This window comes from Coenobita brevimanus, chromosome 29 (genome assembly GCF_032717465.1).
Source record: "Coenobita brevimanus isolate Jiangsu-jjx chromosome 29, ASM3271746v2, whole genome shotgun sequence".
Lineage (NCBI taxonomy): Eukaryota > Metazoa > Arthropoda > Malacostraca > Decapoda > Coenobitidae > Coenobita > Coenobita brevimanus.
Window position 1 is genome coordinate 43,172,393 of NC_136982.1, and position 14,370 is coordinate 43,186,762.

A 14,370-nucleotide genomic window follows, 5' to 3' on the forward strand; every position below is an offset into this window, starting at 1 on the left:
ATTCTATTTATGTTTAGCCAATAATCATGATCAGATTTAGGTTTCATTTAAAGTTCTATGACATCATGTAACATATTGCCAGCACACTTCCAAGATTTGAGTGGGGATTTACTGTATTTCAAGCCACATTGTTATTTTTTTATCTACTCATTCATGTATTTATTGTTTTTTAGACTGAAGTGAAATAATGCATACTACCAAACAGCCTTACACCAATGCATCCTAGACTGTTAGAGCTTAGTGAGTGTTATTTGAGTTAGGAAAAATACTGTACACCAAAACAAGGCTTCCATGATAAGTGCTGTGCGAGATTACAGCATAGTGACATGCATATTTGCTGAATAGGAAGAATACTGGTTATATGAATTGAAAAGGTTGCATGTCAGCGTTATTATAGTAATTTTATGTGCACAGAAGCTGGATATTGAAAGTAACTGTGTTGTATCCTTCAAAGGTAAGTTATTCTGCTTAGCCTAATGTGTTTGTCCAAAAGTGTGAATAACTGCCATTTATGCTTTACTCTGTCTGGTATCACCATGTTTTGTTTGTTTGATATTGCACATCATAATAGTTATCAACACTGAAAGCATAATCTTTGTCATCGAAAATGCAATCATCCCTCACCATCATCATTATCATTATTTGTTTTTGGAGTATTCGAACAGGTGAGGAGACTCAAGATAATGAAATAGAGAAATAGCGGAAGTCATTAACAGAGTACCCAGCAAAATAAGGCTATACATTTTTTGAATACCTCTCATTTCCAATAACCTACAGGCAATACCAATCACATATACTGTAGCTTCTTGCCAGTTCCATGGGTGTATTTTTTTTTTTTTTTTTTTTATGGGGGAGAAGGTAGCATAGGCTATTTAAGTCCATTTCTTTGATGTCCATCAGTTCTTGCACCTACACACACCTCATGTCACTTTTTATTTCATTCTATCTTTCTTTATATCCACCATCATTCCTTCCACATGTCATACACCTTTATGTGTCATCATGTGGGTGCAATTCCTTCATCATCCATACTACATACATGCTAGGTCCATCTGATTCAGGACTGGTGTCAGGTTAAAGGAATCGAATGTTTGTTTAATGTGTCAGAGGGTTTTGTGAATGGTCATTTACAATTGTTTTAACTGCATTTAAATTTCCTTATGGTTCACTGTCAAGCTGGGAAACTGCTGTCTTGTGTTCGTTTACTCAGCAGTCTTCTGTTTCCCACTCAGCCACCACTTTGGGAAGATCATTGCTGTATATTTGTGTGGTTGAGAAAGTGACCATTTGTACTGCCATATTAATGAAATTTGAAATGTTAATACTGTACAGTACTGTATGAGATAGATGGATTAGTATGGAAATGGATGTGTAGTCAAGTGGGTAGATGAATAGGTTGATGTTTAGAGATTCAGATGGATGGATAGGCAGCTTGATAATTAGGCAGATGGATGAATATGTAGGTTGATGGATAAGCAGTTGAATGGATTGGCAGATGGATGGAAAGGTCGGTTGAATGATATGGAAATGGGTGGGATAGCAAGAGAAAGGATAGCAAGGCAACTGAGTATATTAATGGATGGTTAACAGTGAATGGGTAGATTGCTGAATAAAAAAAATGGATAAGTGTACTGGTGAATTAATAAGTGAATGAGTGAGTAATAGTGAGTGGATCAACAGGTGAATGAGTAAGAGTGAATATAGGTGGATGAATGAGTAACGGTGAGTGGATAAGTGGATGGATAAAAAAAGGGATGAATATGTTGGTGGATGGGTTAGGCTGTGAATGGGTAGGTGTGCTAGTGGTCATGGCTGTCTACCAAACACTTTCACCCCACGTACTGCCCCAGCTCAGCACCTCTCTCTGTCTCTCTCTCTCTCTCTCTCTCTCTCTCTCTCTCTCTGTCCAGTACATAAACGAAATCCCAAGAAATACTACAATACACTAGACAGCGATGAGAGAGAGAGAGAGAGAGTGAGAAATATTTCCGAGTATGAAAAATCTTACCTTGGCACCAATACCTGTCTGACCAGGTGCATCATATAGTGTCGACAGGTGTTTATTTTTATCGTTATTTTTTTATTTTGTAGTCAGGTTTTTAGAGGTTATGTTAGTGCTTTTGATTTTATGGACCTTGAAGGAAAATGTGTTGGTTATGATGATTAAGGAAGTTTATGGGGAAAATGTGTGTGTGTGTGTGTGTGTGTGTGTGTGTGTGTGAGTGAGTGAGTGAGATATATATTGTAGAAAATGCCTCATATTGGAGGGGTAACTGAGATACTGTGGTTTGTAGTTCTTTTATTACGAATGATCCCTTAACGTGGATAATAAAGAAATAAAGTCATCATCAGGTAACGGAGATAAAGGCATAGAGAGATAAGACCTTAGGCTAATATTTATCATCATACTAAGCTTATCGGAAATCGTACAAAGCAAGGCGATTTGGTTGGGATTTAGGTGCGAGAGAAACGATTTATATATATATTGTTGCTTAGGATTTAGTGTTTTTATGTATGTGGAGGGTTTGTATGTTATTATCCTTTCGTTTTACAAGTGGGATGTAGGGTGATAGTGATGGTGGTGGTGGTGATGATGATTAGGAGGAGAAATGCCGAATCCTGGTGGTGATGATGAAGAGGAGGAAGAGAAATGGCGGTCTTGGTGATGATGAATAGGAGGAGGAGAATTGGCGATCTTGATGATGTTAGTGGTGGTGATGATAATTTGGAGGAGGAGGAGGAGGAGGAGGAGGAAAAAAATAAAGACGGATGATAGGGCGGAGGGGGAAAATGATGGCGATGGTGCTCTCTTAGATGATAACACTTCTGCCTCTTTAGTTCATTAAAGTTGTATTACGCGTGTATGTATAAATGCGTGGTTGCGTGTATGTATAAGTGCATGGTTGCGTGAATGTATAACTGCGTGGTTGCGTGTGTGGATAAATGCATGGTTGCGTGTATTTGTAAATGCGTGGTTTACCTTGCTCATTCTCATGTATGTGATGGGATGTGTAAACAGCAGGAATGTAACTTTGGGAAAACATAAGCTCCACAAGGACGTTACACACACACACACACACACACACACACACACACACACACACACACACACACACACACACACACACACACACACACACACACACACACACACACACACACACACACTATTTTTTGAGCAGTTATTCTTAGAATTACAGGTATGCTACTTGAAGATAGGTATTGCTCTCAAACTAGTCTCGGCGCGCGAGTATGTTACATAAGGTGATGTGTGTGTGTGTGTGTGTGTGTGTGTGTGTGTGTGTGTGTGTGTGTGTGTGTGTGTGTGTGTGTGTGTGTGTGTGTGTGTGTGTGCGTGTGTGTGTGTGTGTGTGTGTGTGTGTGTGTGTGTGTGCGTGTGTGTGTGTGTGTGTGTGTGTGTGTGTGTGTGTGTGTGTGTGTGTGCGCGCGCGTGCAATTTTCGTGGATATACTTTTTAAACAGTTTGATCCGAGACCACCTTTTCCAAACGTGAAAAAAAAAAAAATAGCGTATGTTGACCAGAACAGAATATAAAGGACGTCCTCGGGCTGAAAGGTCAAGGCTGAAGGAAGATCGAATATGGGACCAAAGTGAGACGGGGTAATCGTTTTGTTAGACCTTGAAACTAAGACCAAATAGGGAAAGAGCGAGTTAGAGGCGAGAGTGAGACAGTGAAAGAGGGTGATGGTTGTGAAAGACCTTGTAAGACCAACTAGGGAAGAAGAATGACGTAGACACCAGAGTGAGACAGTCAGAAAGGAAGAGACCGTATCAGAGACCACGGTGGGAGAGGGTAATGGTGGTGCGGACCTTGTGAGTCAGACCAAAGAGGGAAATAAAGGGATGACTACAGACCTGGCAAGGTTGTGAGTCATGCCTTGTCCTCTCCCACACACCCACACCTTCCCACATCCACCTCACCTAACCTCACCACACCACATCTGCCTCATCACGCCACGTCCACCTCACCTCACCTCAACTCACTTCAGCCTCACCACACCACACCACATCTCGCAGTCGTCCTGTCACCAGATGCTTTCTTAATTCAGTCACTTCACCACATACCTCATATCCACGGCTCTGCATCCGTCTTATCAAGCACGTCAGCACCTCACCACAGTCACGTCACCACATCCATCTTAGCCACATCCACAGATCATCTCATCCACGCACTCATACTGTACCTCACTGCATCCATCTCACCACAGTCACGTCACCACATCCATCTTAGCCACATCCACAGATCATCTCGGTCACATATATCCATACATCACTTCATCCATCTTACCAGTCACTTCACCACATCCATCTCACGACAATTACTTCACCACATCCATGGTACCAGACACATCCACGCTTCACGACGTTAGCACACGCCAGTTTACGAGGCATATTGAACAGAGAGTCGTAAGGTCACCGATTTTCCCTGATTAACAAGACTCAAGAAGTTTGGAATCACTCTTGAGTAAATAGTGCAGAAAACCACCACTGTAAATGAACTAATGACCGCGACTGTACGTAGTGGGGCAGCGAAGGACTGGTTGGGTTTCTTAACACCTTGGCCCCATCACACACTCCCTCAACCCTCCCCCACCCCCGCCTACCCAGATCTCCCACTCCCCATCCTCTTCCTCTCCCCTGCATTCCCATACCTTGTCTCTCCTCTCCTCCTCTCCCCTGCCCATCCTGTTCCCATCCTCTTCTTCCCCTTCCTATTTCCCTCCTCATCTCCCCCTCCGTCTCCCCTTCATCCCCTTTCCTGTTAACTCCCCTTCTCCCCCTCCTGTTCCCCATCTCCCACTGTCCTATTCCCCCTTTCTCCCCCTCCGTCTCCCCTCTTCCAATACCCCTCTTCTCCCACCTCCGTCTCCCTCCACATCCTCTCCCTTTCTGCAACTCCCTTCCTTTCCCATCCCTGCCTGTTGACGTCATTCATTCTTCCCCTTTATGTACTTTTGCTATATACTATACATTACTTCTCCAATACCTTCTTCTCCAGTACACCTATTTGGCATCATACACACACACTCACGCTTACCAACCCTACTGATAAAGCTGGATTGTTCAGTGTAAAGCTCAGCGGAATACCTCTCCCGTAACGCAACTTTTTATTAACTTACTTTTTTCACCTGTGCACCTGTAAAAGAAAGTACCTGTCTAGCTGAGTGAAAGCAGCTGTTCTCCTGTCGGCAGCTTTCGTTGAGGGGCCGACGGAATCACTCAACATAATATCCTATTCTTCCTCCTCTTCCTTCTCTTCAACTTCCTCCTCCTCCTCCTCCTTCTCCCCCCTTCCTCCTCCTCCTCCTCCTTGTGGTAGAAGTAGACGAATTGGACCCTCAGACGTGGAAGAAAGAGTGAAATCTTTAGTGCCATTCACATTATACAGTTTTGAGAAAACTAGGTATGATAAAGTATTTGTGAAAGAATTAGTAGAAGAGAATCAGCAGGCGTGGAAATGGAGTGTAGAATTATGTGTGGATTTTATAATATCATTATTTGTATTTGATTAGGGCGTCGGGCTATAGATAGATAGATTATTTGTATATCATCGTAGGGAAAATAGGATGTGTTGGAGTGTATGAAAGTTTGTGTAAAATAGATGAGAAGGATCAACAACCATGAGGGAAAAAACGAGGAAAAGATGTATTTATGGAATTGGTAATATGATTCAGCGCATGACCATAGTGAGATAAAATAGGGAAAACTGCGTGAAATTAGGTATATGTTAAATAGGGAGGAAGGATCAAAAGCCGTAAAAAATAATAAGGAAAAGTTGCATTTATGGCAGTGTAACGCAGGTAGGGTAGGGAAACTGGGTCATGGAGAAGTGTGGAGAAGAGTTAAAGGTGTAAGGTAGGAGGAAGCAACCAGGTGTAGAAGCACAGGTGTAGAAGGTGCGGTGAGGTACACATACTAAAAATTTATTACCTCCTGAATGATGGTTATTTATTTATTTATTTTACCGGTGTCTTATTTTGGCCTCCGTTAGACTTTTATATCCAGCCTTGGGAACCCTGTCTGCGCAGAAGTGAGGTGTGTTGTCTATAATAGTTGTTAAATAAACTTAACGAAATATCTTAACCCTGCCCTACCCTACCCTACCCTTCTCTTCCCTTACCTTCCCTACCCAGCCCTACCCTACCCTGCCATACCCTACCCTACCCTACCTTTCTTTTCCCTCACCTTCCCTACTCAGCCCTACCCTACCCTGCCCTGCCCTACCCTACTTTACTCGACCCGACCCTGTCTGTGCCACTTCCACGGCTGGGATGAGGAAGAGAACTGTGCCGAGCCGAGATGAGGTCATATGCGGCGTGATGGGGAGGGTCAAGGCTCGGCGTGGGTCAGGTGGGGTGGGGGATGGGTGGATGGGAGGAAGAGTAGGTGGGTGCAGTGGGTGGATGGGAGGAAGGGTAGGTGGGTGCAGTGGATGATGGATGGGAGGAAGAGTAAGTGGGTGCAGTGGGTTGATTAGAGGAAGAGTAGGTGAGTGCAGTGGGTAGGAAGTATGTGAAAGTGGAAGAATGGATAGAGGGAAGAGACGGATTGAGTGGGTTGGAAAGGAGAGTGGATGGACGGGTTAGTGGATGAAAGGAAGGGTAAGTTGATGAGTGTGTGAAAAATTTATAAAAGAGGAGAGAGAGTGGATACGAGGAGGTGGAGAGGAGAGTAGATGGGTGGAGAAATGAATGGGTGGGTGGGTTGGTGGATAGAATGAAGGGCTGATGTGCAGGTGGAATGGAAAGTGTGTAAAAGAGGAGGGAAAGTGGATATAAGGAAGAGAAAGGTAGAGTGGATTGGAGAGGAGAGAGAAGGGTGGATGGAAGAGAGTGGGAAACAAGAGGAAGAGAGGGCGGAAGGGGAAGGCATTGGGGAGTCAGAAAGGGAGTGTTTTGGGAGTGGGTGGAGAAAAGAATGAATAGGTGGAGGGGAGTGGGGAAAAAGAGGAACAGAGACCGGAAGGGAGGGGAAGAGGAAGCTGGAGGGGAGGTGGGGAGTGGGAGTAGATATTGTGTGTGTGTGTGTGTGTGTGTGTGTGTGTGTGTGTGTGTGTGTGTGTGTGTGAAAGAGAGAGGGGGGGATGTGACCGGAAAGGGAGGTCGGTGGGATGAGTGTGTGTGTGTGTGGGGGGGGGGCAGTCAGATAAGTGGGACAGTGAAATCTCTCTCTCTTTCTCTCTAAAATCACGCCCATCTGTTTGCTCACCTTTGTACTCTTTTGAACACTTTGTACTCCTTTGAACTCTTTTGTACTCACTCTGAAGGCTCCGTCAGGTAATGTAAACACCTATGGGAGAGAGAGTGCAAACACGGCAGGTGAAATGGTGGTGTGGTGATAAAAGTAAAGAGGGTTTGTTTGGGGGGATTTGAAAGAGAGAGAGAGAGACAGAGACAGAGACAGAGAGAGAGAGAGCATACGGGTGGTTGGGTGAGGGAGGGGGATGTGGGGGAATTGATGGAGAGATTGGGGAGGGGGTGTCTTTTTTTTTTGGGGGGGGGGAAGGAGAGAGAGAGAGAGTAATGGGAGAGGGGATGGGTAGGTGGGAGGGGGGGTTAACCTTACGCATGACACACACATCTACGCACATACGCACCAACACACCTGCCCACCCCTCACCCCATGCCCCGGTCTGGCTGTGGTGTGGTGGTGGTGCCGGTAGAGTAGTTTGACCGTGCTGGTGATAGTGGTGGGATGTGCACTGTGCTCTCCGGGTACTTGGGAGTGTGTCGCGTGCTTAGTATAACCAGGGAGTGTGTCGCGTGCTTAATATAACTCCTTGTACGCGATTATTATGTAGGGCTTTCTATGGCGACAGCTCATGCTATTTCACCTTGCTCGTTTCGTGCATTGAGTGTATCGCGTGCTTAATCTAATCCTTCTCATGCGTTTAATATGTACTCAGTTCTTTATATGGCGACTTATTAGCCAATTTAGTGTGCTCGCTTCTTGCACCAATGAGTGTGTCGCGTGCTTAATACTGCCCCTCTTATGTGCTTCACGTATGCTGCTGGTTTACATACAGTGACTTCTCATTAGCAGTTTTAAGTGTGATCGTGTATGAATGAGTGTATCGCGTGCTTAATTTTGTCCAGTTCTGCGTTTGATATTACCACTGTCACTTCTCCTCTGAAAGGTCTTTATAACAACAAAATCATCATTAGCATTTCATTGTATTGTGTTTTGCGTTGTTTTTCTCTCTCCTTCAGTGGTTTCCAAATTTCCTTGATCAGTTCTCATCCCCAAGGTCTTTGTATCACGATTTTACATGACTGTGTGTGTGTGTGTGTGTGTGTGTGTGTGTGTGTGTGTGTGTGTGTGTGTGTGTGTGTGTGATTTCACCATTCAGTAAGCAGCGTATTGCCTTTTTTTTTTATCTTCTTATATTTTTTCCATATTTCCATAATCATACATCGTCCCTAGACCCATTATATCACGAGAGAGAGAGAGAGAGAGAGAGAGAGAGAGAGAGAGAGAGAGAGAGAGAGAGAGAGAGAGAGAGAGAGAGAGAGTTGTTTTCATGTGACTTCAGCGTTGTAAGTAGTGTTTTTTTATTTTTTTAAATCTTCCCTTCAATGATTTCGATTTTTCCGCAATGCCTTTTCGTTGCCAAGGTCTTTGCATCACGACTCCCTTAGGCCGTTTCAGTCTCGCCTTTATAACACGCCATCTGAATATCACCTCACGCCCTTGCCTCACACGCTCACCCCACACCCTTGCCTCTCACGCACTCAAGTCACTCTTCTTCTGTCAGGGCGAGTACAAGAATTCAGGATCGTAAGAAAAGAAGATAAGCGCAGAAGGCGTATAACACACACACACACACACACACACACACACACACACACACACGTAAAAAGGATACCACCATTAGCCTTGTCCCTGTCATTGAAGAAAAAGGTGTGAATCGATGTATGCGAGTGAGAGGATTACCTGTATATTAGCACAGGTAAGCGTCGAAGGAAAAAAAAACACACACACACACTTTAAGGGGAAAAAAAAATAGCACGGTTCCTTGTTAGTCTAAACCAGAATTTTAATAACATAAGTGATGAAAGTCTGATTCTAAGTATATGAAAACTTAAGAAGGTAATTGCAATCGTAAAAATGAAACAGGATAACTACAGTCGTAAAGAAAAAAAAAGTTTCGATATATCTGTTTTAGTGAGAAAAGTATCCAGAATTTTATAACAAGCAAACGTTGATCTCCCTCCCCCCCCCAAAAAAAAAAGGAAAAATGATACGAAAAAGTGATATGCAGCATTCTGGAAATAATAGCTACGTGAATGAGAAAGGTAAGGCAAAGCAGGCAGGTGTTGAAAGCGTAAACAGGTGGTGTCAGAAAATCGACGTCTCGCATCCAGGTGTGAAGGGAGGAAATTACAGGTGGGGCAGCGAGGCTCAGGTGTGGTGCCGGGAGGGGAGGTGAATCTGATGCTGGTGAAGGGACTGGCGTAGGTGAGAGAGAGAGAGAGAGAGAGAGAGTATTACAGATATGAAAACTAGGTGCAGGTGCGGTGCCGGGAAGGGAGAGAGAGAGAGAGAGAGAAAGAGAGAGAGAATTACAGGTATGAAAACTATGATGCAGGTATGGTGCCTGGAGGGGAGGTGAATCTGATGTAGGTGAAGGGACTGGCGTAGGTGTGTATGTGTGTGTGTGTGTGTGTGTGTGTGTGTGTGTGTGTGAGAGAGAGAGAGAGAGAGAGAGAGAGAGAGTCACTGAAAGAATCGAAAGTTAAAATTATCAATACTGCTTTTTGCACAGAAAGGAGAGTACAGACTGAGACAATGTTAAATCCTGGAGCCAAGTAAGAGGAAGGAAGAGCGAAGGAAGAGGAGAAAGGAGGACGATGAGAAATTGAAAAAGCGAGATACTGTAATGAAAATACTAATATTCCTTTTCTGTAAGTGAGAAGGACAAACCAGAGTGAGGTAACGTTTGAATCTCTGAGTTAGAGAAAAGGTAGGAAAATAAAGAGAAAGATAAATAAAATAATAGCGATAGCAGTTAAAAGAGGAGAATGGTCGAGTCGAGATAAATGAAGGAAAAAAAAAGATTGAGGTGAAGGTAGGACGCTTGTAAGTGAAGTTGGAGGAAAAAGGAAGAAGAGAGAGGGGGAAAGGAGGACGAGAAAGGAAGAGGAACAGAGAGACGGAAGGAGCACGAGAAACAAAGAGAGAGGGAGAAGAAAGGGGAGAAGGGAGGACGAGGAAGAGAGGAAAGGAGGAGAAGGGAAAGAGAGGATGACTAGAAAGGAAAGAAGAGGAACTAAGAGAAGGGGGAGAAAGGAGGACGAGAAAGGGAGGAAGAGGAACAGAGAGGGAAAGGAGAATGAGAAAGGAGGGCAGAGGAAAAGAGAGAGAGAAGAGGAGGGGGAGAAAGGAGGACGAGACAGATCAGTAAATAAAATAGGAAAAGCCGGCAAGTCACGCGAGAGAAAGCCGCGGGGAGAAAAGATGATGATTTAGTGAGCAGAGGAGGAGGAGAAGGAGGAGGAGGACGAAGGAAGAAGGAAGGTAGAGTGAACGAAGGAAGAGGAGGAGGAGGAGGAGGAGCAGGAGGAGAAAGGCGAAGGAAAAAGGAATATAGAGTGAACGAGGGAGGAGGAAATGAAGAGCAGGGGAGGAGAAAACGAAGACTGAGTAAGCAGAGAAGGGAAAATCGAGAGAAAAAATGGAGGTTGGAAAAGGGGGGAGAGAGAGAGAGGAGGAGGAGGAGGAGGAGGAGGAGGAGGAGGAGGAAAAGAATAATATTATGTTTGCAAAGGAGAAAGCGGAGGGAAAAGAATAAACGAAGTAGGAAAAGGGAAAAAAGACGTGAAATAAAGTTATATAATTTGTGAAGGAGATGGAAATAAAAGACATAGTAGACAGTTGAAAGAAGATTAATAAATACGAAGAAAAAAAGAAGACAGTGAAGGAATAAAGGGGAAAAAGAGGGGGAAGAAAGTGGAGGAGAAAGACTTAAGAGCAAAGAAGGAAGAGGAAGAAAGAGAGGAGAAAAGAACAGTGAGTAAAGAAAAATAACAAAGACAAAAAAAAAAAGAGTAACAGAGTACGAGGGAGAAAAATAAAAAGAAATAGGAACTGTGAAGAGAAAAAGAGAGAAAGAAAGAAGAAAGTGAAGACAGAACAGAGAGAAAGATATAAAAAAGGAAGACGGTGAGTAACGAAGACGGAGGGAGAAATACAAAGAAAAGAGACAGGGTAAAGAAGTCATAGGGAGAACGACTGAAAGAAGGAAAACCGTAAAGAAGAAAGTGGGAGAAAAAGTTAAAGAAAGACTGGGTAAAGAAGGCCAAGGCAAGATGCGACTGGAGGGTATGAGAGATGGAGGGATGTTTGAAGGAGCAACAGCAACAGCAGGAGGCAAAAGGACCTTCAAGAGTCAAGCCTTCGTGTCCTTGAGGAGTGCTTGGGAGAGGTATGATATTCACCTGTTTAAATTCCTTCGTAAATTATAAGTCATTCAGGAAGTTCTATAATGGAATGTTCTTGAGTTCCTGTTTATATTCAGATTGTCTTATATTTCTTTCATTTTTTTTTTTTTTTACCCTTCATGTATGCTTTGTGTGGTTTGTAAGGGTAATAATATCTTCAATAATTCTTTCTTCGTCCTCGTCGCTTTCTTTCAGTAGTTGCGAGTACTTGAGACATTGGGCATTCTTGGGCTCACAGGTCTAAGTGGATTTACGTGTGTGTGTGTGTGTGTGTGTGTGTGTGTGCCATATCGTGTTTTTGAAGGGCCATAAGTACTTTAGGGAAATTACGCTTTGTGAGCAAAAAAAAGAAGGCTTTGCGGAAAAAAATGTTAACAATCATCCTTATTTTCAGTCCAGTAATGGTTTGTGTGGGATTTTTTTTTTTCAGTAATTGTTTTTAATTATTGTAGTGTCTTGTGTACCATAGCACTACAAAAATGCATTTTTACATTGCACATGTAAACATCTCTCCTGTGTACATGTATGGTAAACTTCTTTCCTGTGCACATGTAAACCACTTTCCTGTGTACATGTAAGCCTCTTTCCTTTGCACTCCAAGCCTCGTTTATGTGCACATGTAAACCTCAATCCTATGCATGTGTGAACCTTTCCTGTGCACGTTAAGCCTTTCCTGTGACTCTGTAAACCTCTAAATGTGCACCCTAAGCCTCTTTCCTGCGCACACACACACACACACACACACACACACACACCGTACCCCACACGCCAGCATCCATCCCCGTGTTATACCCGCATTGTGGAACAGCATTTCTGTGTCATCACCCCTATTGCGAGAGATCATAAGGCTGATACTTGTGTGATATTTTGAGACTAATTAAGAAGCCTGTCTGTAGGATAATTACCTCTGTTGTGAAGGTAAATTAGGTTGAAATTGGTGTGGCTTTTCCTGGTAGACGGTGAGATTGTACTGGAGAAGCATACCTCTAGGATTTTCACCTCTGTTGTAAGGGGGAATAAGACCGTGATTGGTAGAAGTTAATGAAGAAGCTCGTCCAAATTATAAGCTTTATGATAATTGATGTTAAAGTCGAGATTGGCATAGCATTGTGACTTACGAGGTAAAGGTGAGATTAGCGTGGACGTTCCGTAGTAGAAAGCGAAACCGTAATGAAGAATCGTATTTTTAGCATTATCACCCCTCTTGCAAGGCATATTAAGGTTGACAATGGTGTTAGTAAGCGTGTTTATAGTCTTATCACCTCTATAATAAGGGGCAATAAGATCGAGATTGGTGTGGCTTTTTCATGGCAAAGGATGAGAGTATTTTTAGCAATATCACCCCTATTGTAAAGAGCATTAAGGTTGAAAATGGTTTTAGTAAGCGTGTTTATAGTCCTATCACCTCTATAATATGAGACAGTAAGATCGAGATTGGTGTGGCTTTTTCGTGGCAAAGGATGACATAAACAAGCGCGTCGGTAGAATAATCGCCCTTGTAACATCGGGGATTAAGGTCCAAATTAGTGTAGCTTTAACAAAGGGTGAGACGAACATGAAGAAGTGCATCTGTAGAATAATCACCTCTATAGCAAGGGACGGTAAGAGCGAAATTGACAAATGCGTATCGTACGGAGATGGGGAGGTAAATGCGTCAGTGCTGCAGTGATTTGGGGTCAGTAGATAGATAGATAGATAGATTCTCCGTAGCACCACTTCCTTAGCGATTTATTCTTGGATGTGACTGGTTAATGTCTTTTTATACGTTATTTATGTAGAGTATGACTGTTGGAAGGATTTATGTAATAGAATAGGACGGTAAGTTGTAATAAACAAAATAAATCGCTTAGGAAAAGGTGTTAGGGAGATACCTTAACAGAAAAGAGCAATGGGATTCACAGTATGGTGTATGCTCCTCTCTCTCACGCTCTCTCTCACTCTCTCTCTCTCTCTCTCTCTCTCAATATTATGACAAGAAGGGGTCAGTGGTGGTCTCGTGGGACCTCTTAGCCTTAGGTGATGGTCTCTCCGCACTGGGTAGTGGGCTGAGAGAGAGAGAGAGAGAGAGAGAGAGAGAGAGAATTTATTAGAAACCAAACTTTAACATTCAGTTCAGTGATATTTTTAATTCGTTCATGCTTGCTAGAGAAGTATTTATTTTTTATTTTTTATGTAGGAATAACGTAGTGAATGAGTAAAAAAAAAAAATATTCAGTAACGTTCTCACTAAATAATCTCTGTATATTCTTGCTCTACCGCCATAATTATAACGATACTTCCTTTAGGGGAGACCTTGGAGTGAATATGTAGGACAGTGTATCTCATTAACCTTTGTATTCATTAACCTTTAAGTCTACCTGTACAGTCGCCTTAGTCTAAGATCTTTAAGGTATCGTCTCGGCGTATCTTTAAGTTACTATCTTCGTGGCTCTGAGTTACTATCCTCGGCATTACGTTACCATCCTCTTGACGTTGAGTTACTATCCTCTTGACGTAACACAATTTCTTTTTTGGTGCTATACGTCTTTTATCTTAACTTGGCCCAGATTTTCACCCTTTTCCAGCGTATTTCCTGTTATGGCTCTATATCCTTTCCATAGCACTTCTTGGTGACTAGCATCATATTCTAGAGTGATTTTTTTTTGTCGCAGCTCAGCATTCTAGGTGGAGATGGAAATTTTTGGCCAAGTTAAGGTAAAAAGAGTATAGTACCCCCCGTCCATACTGAATACAATCTAGGGCTGTCTCACGGGGCGCAGTGGAAATCATCATACTGAAGAGGTTATCTCCTATTTAAGTTAACGAGAAGACGGTGCAGGGTAGCGTGTGTGTGTGTGTGTGTGTGTGTGTGTGCGTGTGTGTGTGTGGAGGGGCGTGACCCAGCCATATTCTCGAGGTCACCACATCG

At 43.1% G+C, this 14,370-nt stretch overlaps 1 protein-coding gene across 2 annotated transcripts in view; it reads left to right on the forward strand.

The window, feature by feature from the left end:
- The window catches only part of LOC145395065 (uncharacterized), a 226,630-nt gene that overhangs the window by 139,294 nt on the left and 72,966 nt on the right, over positions 1–14,370 (forward strand). The gene's annotated exons all lie outside the window — the stretch shown is intronic.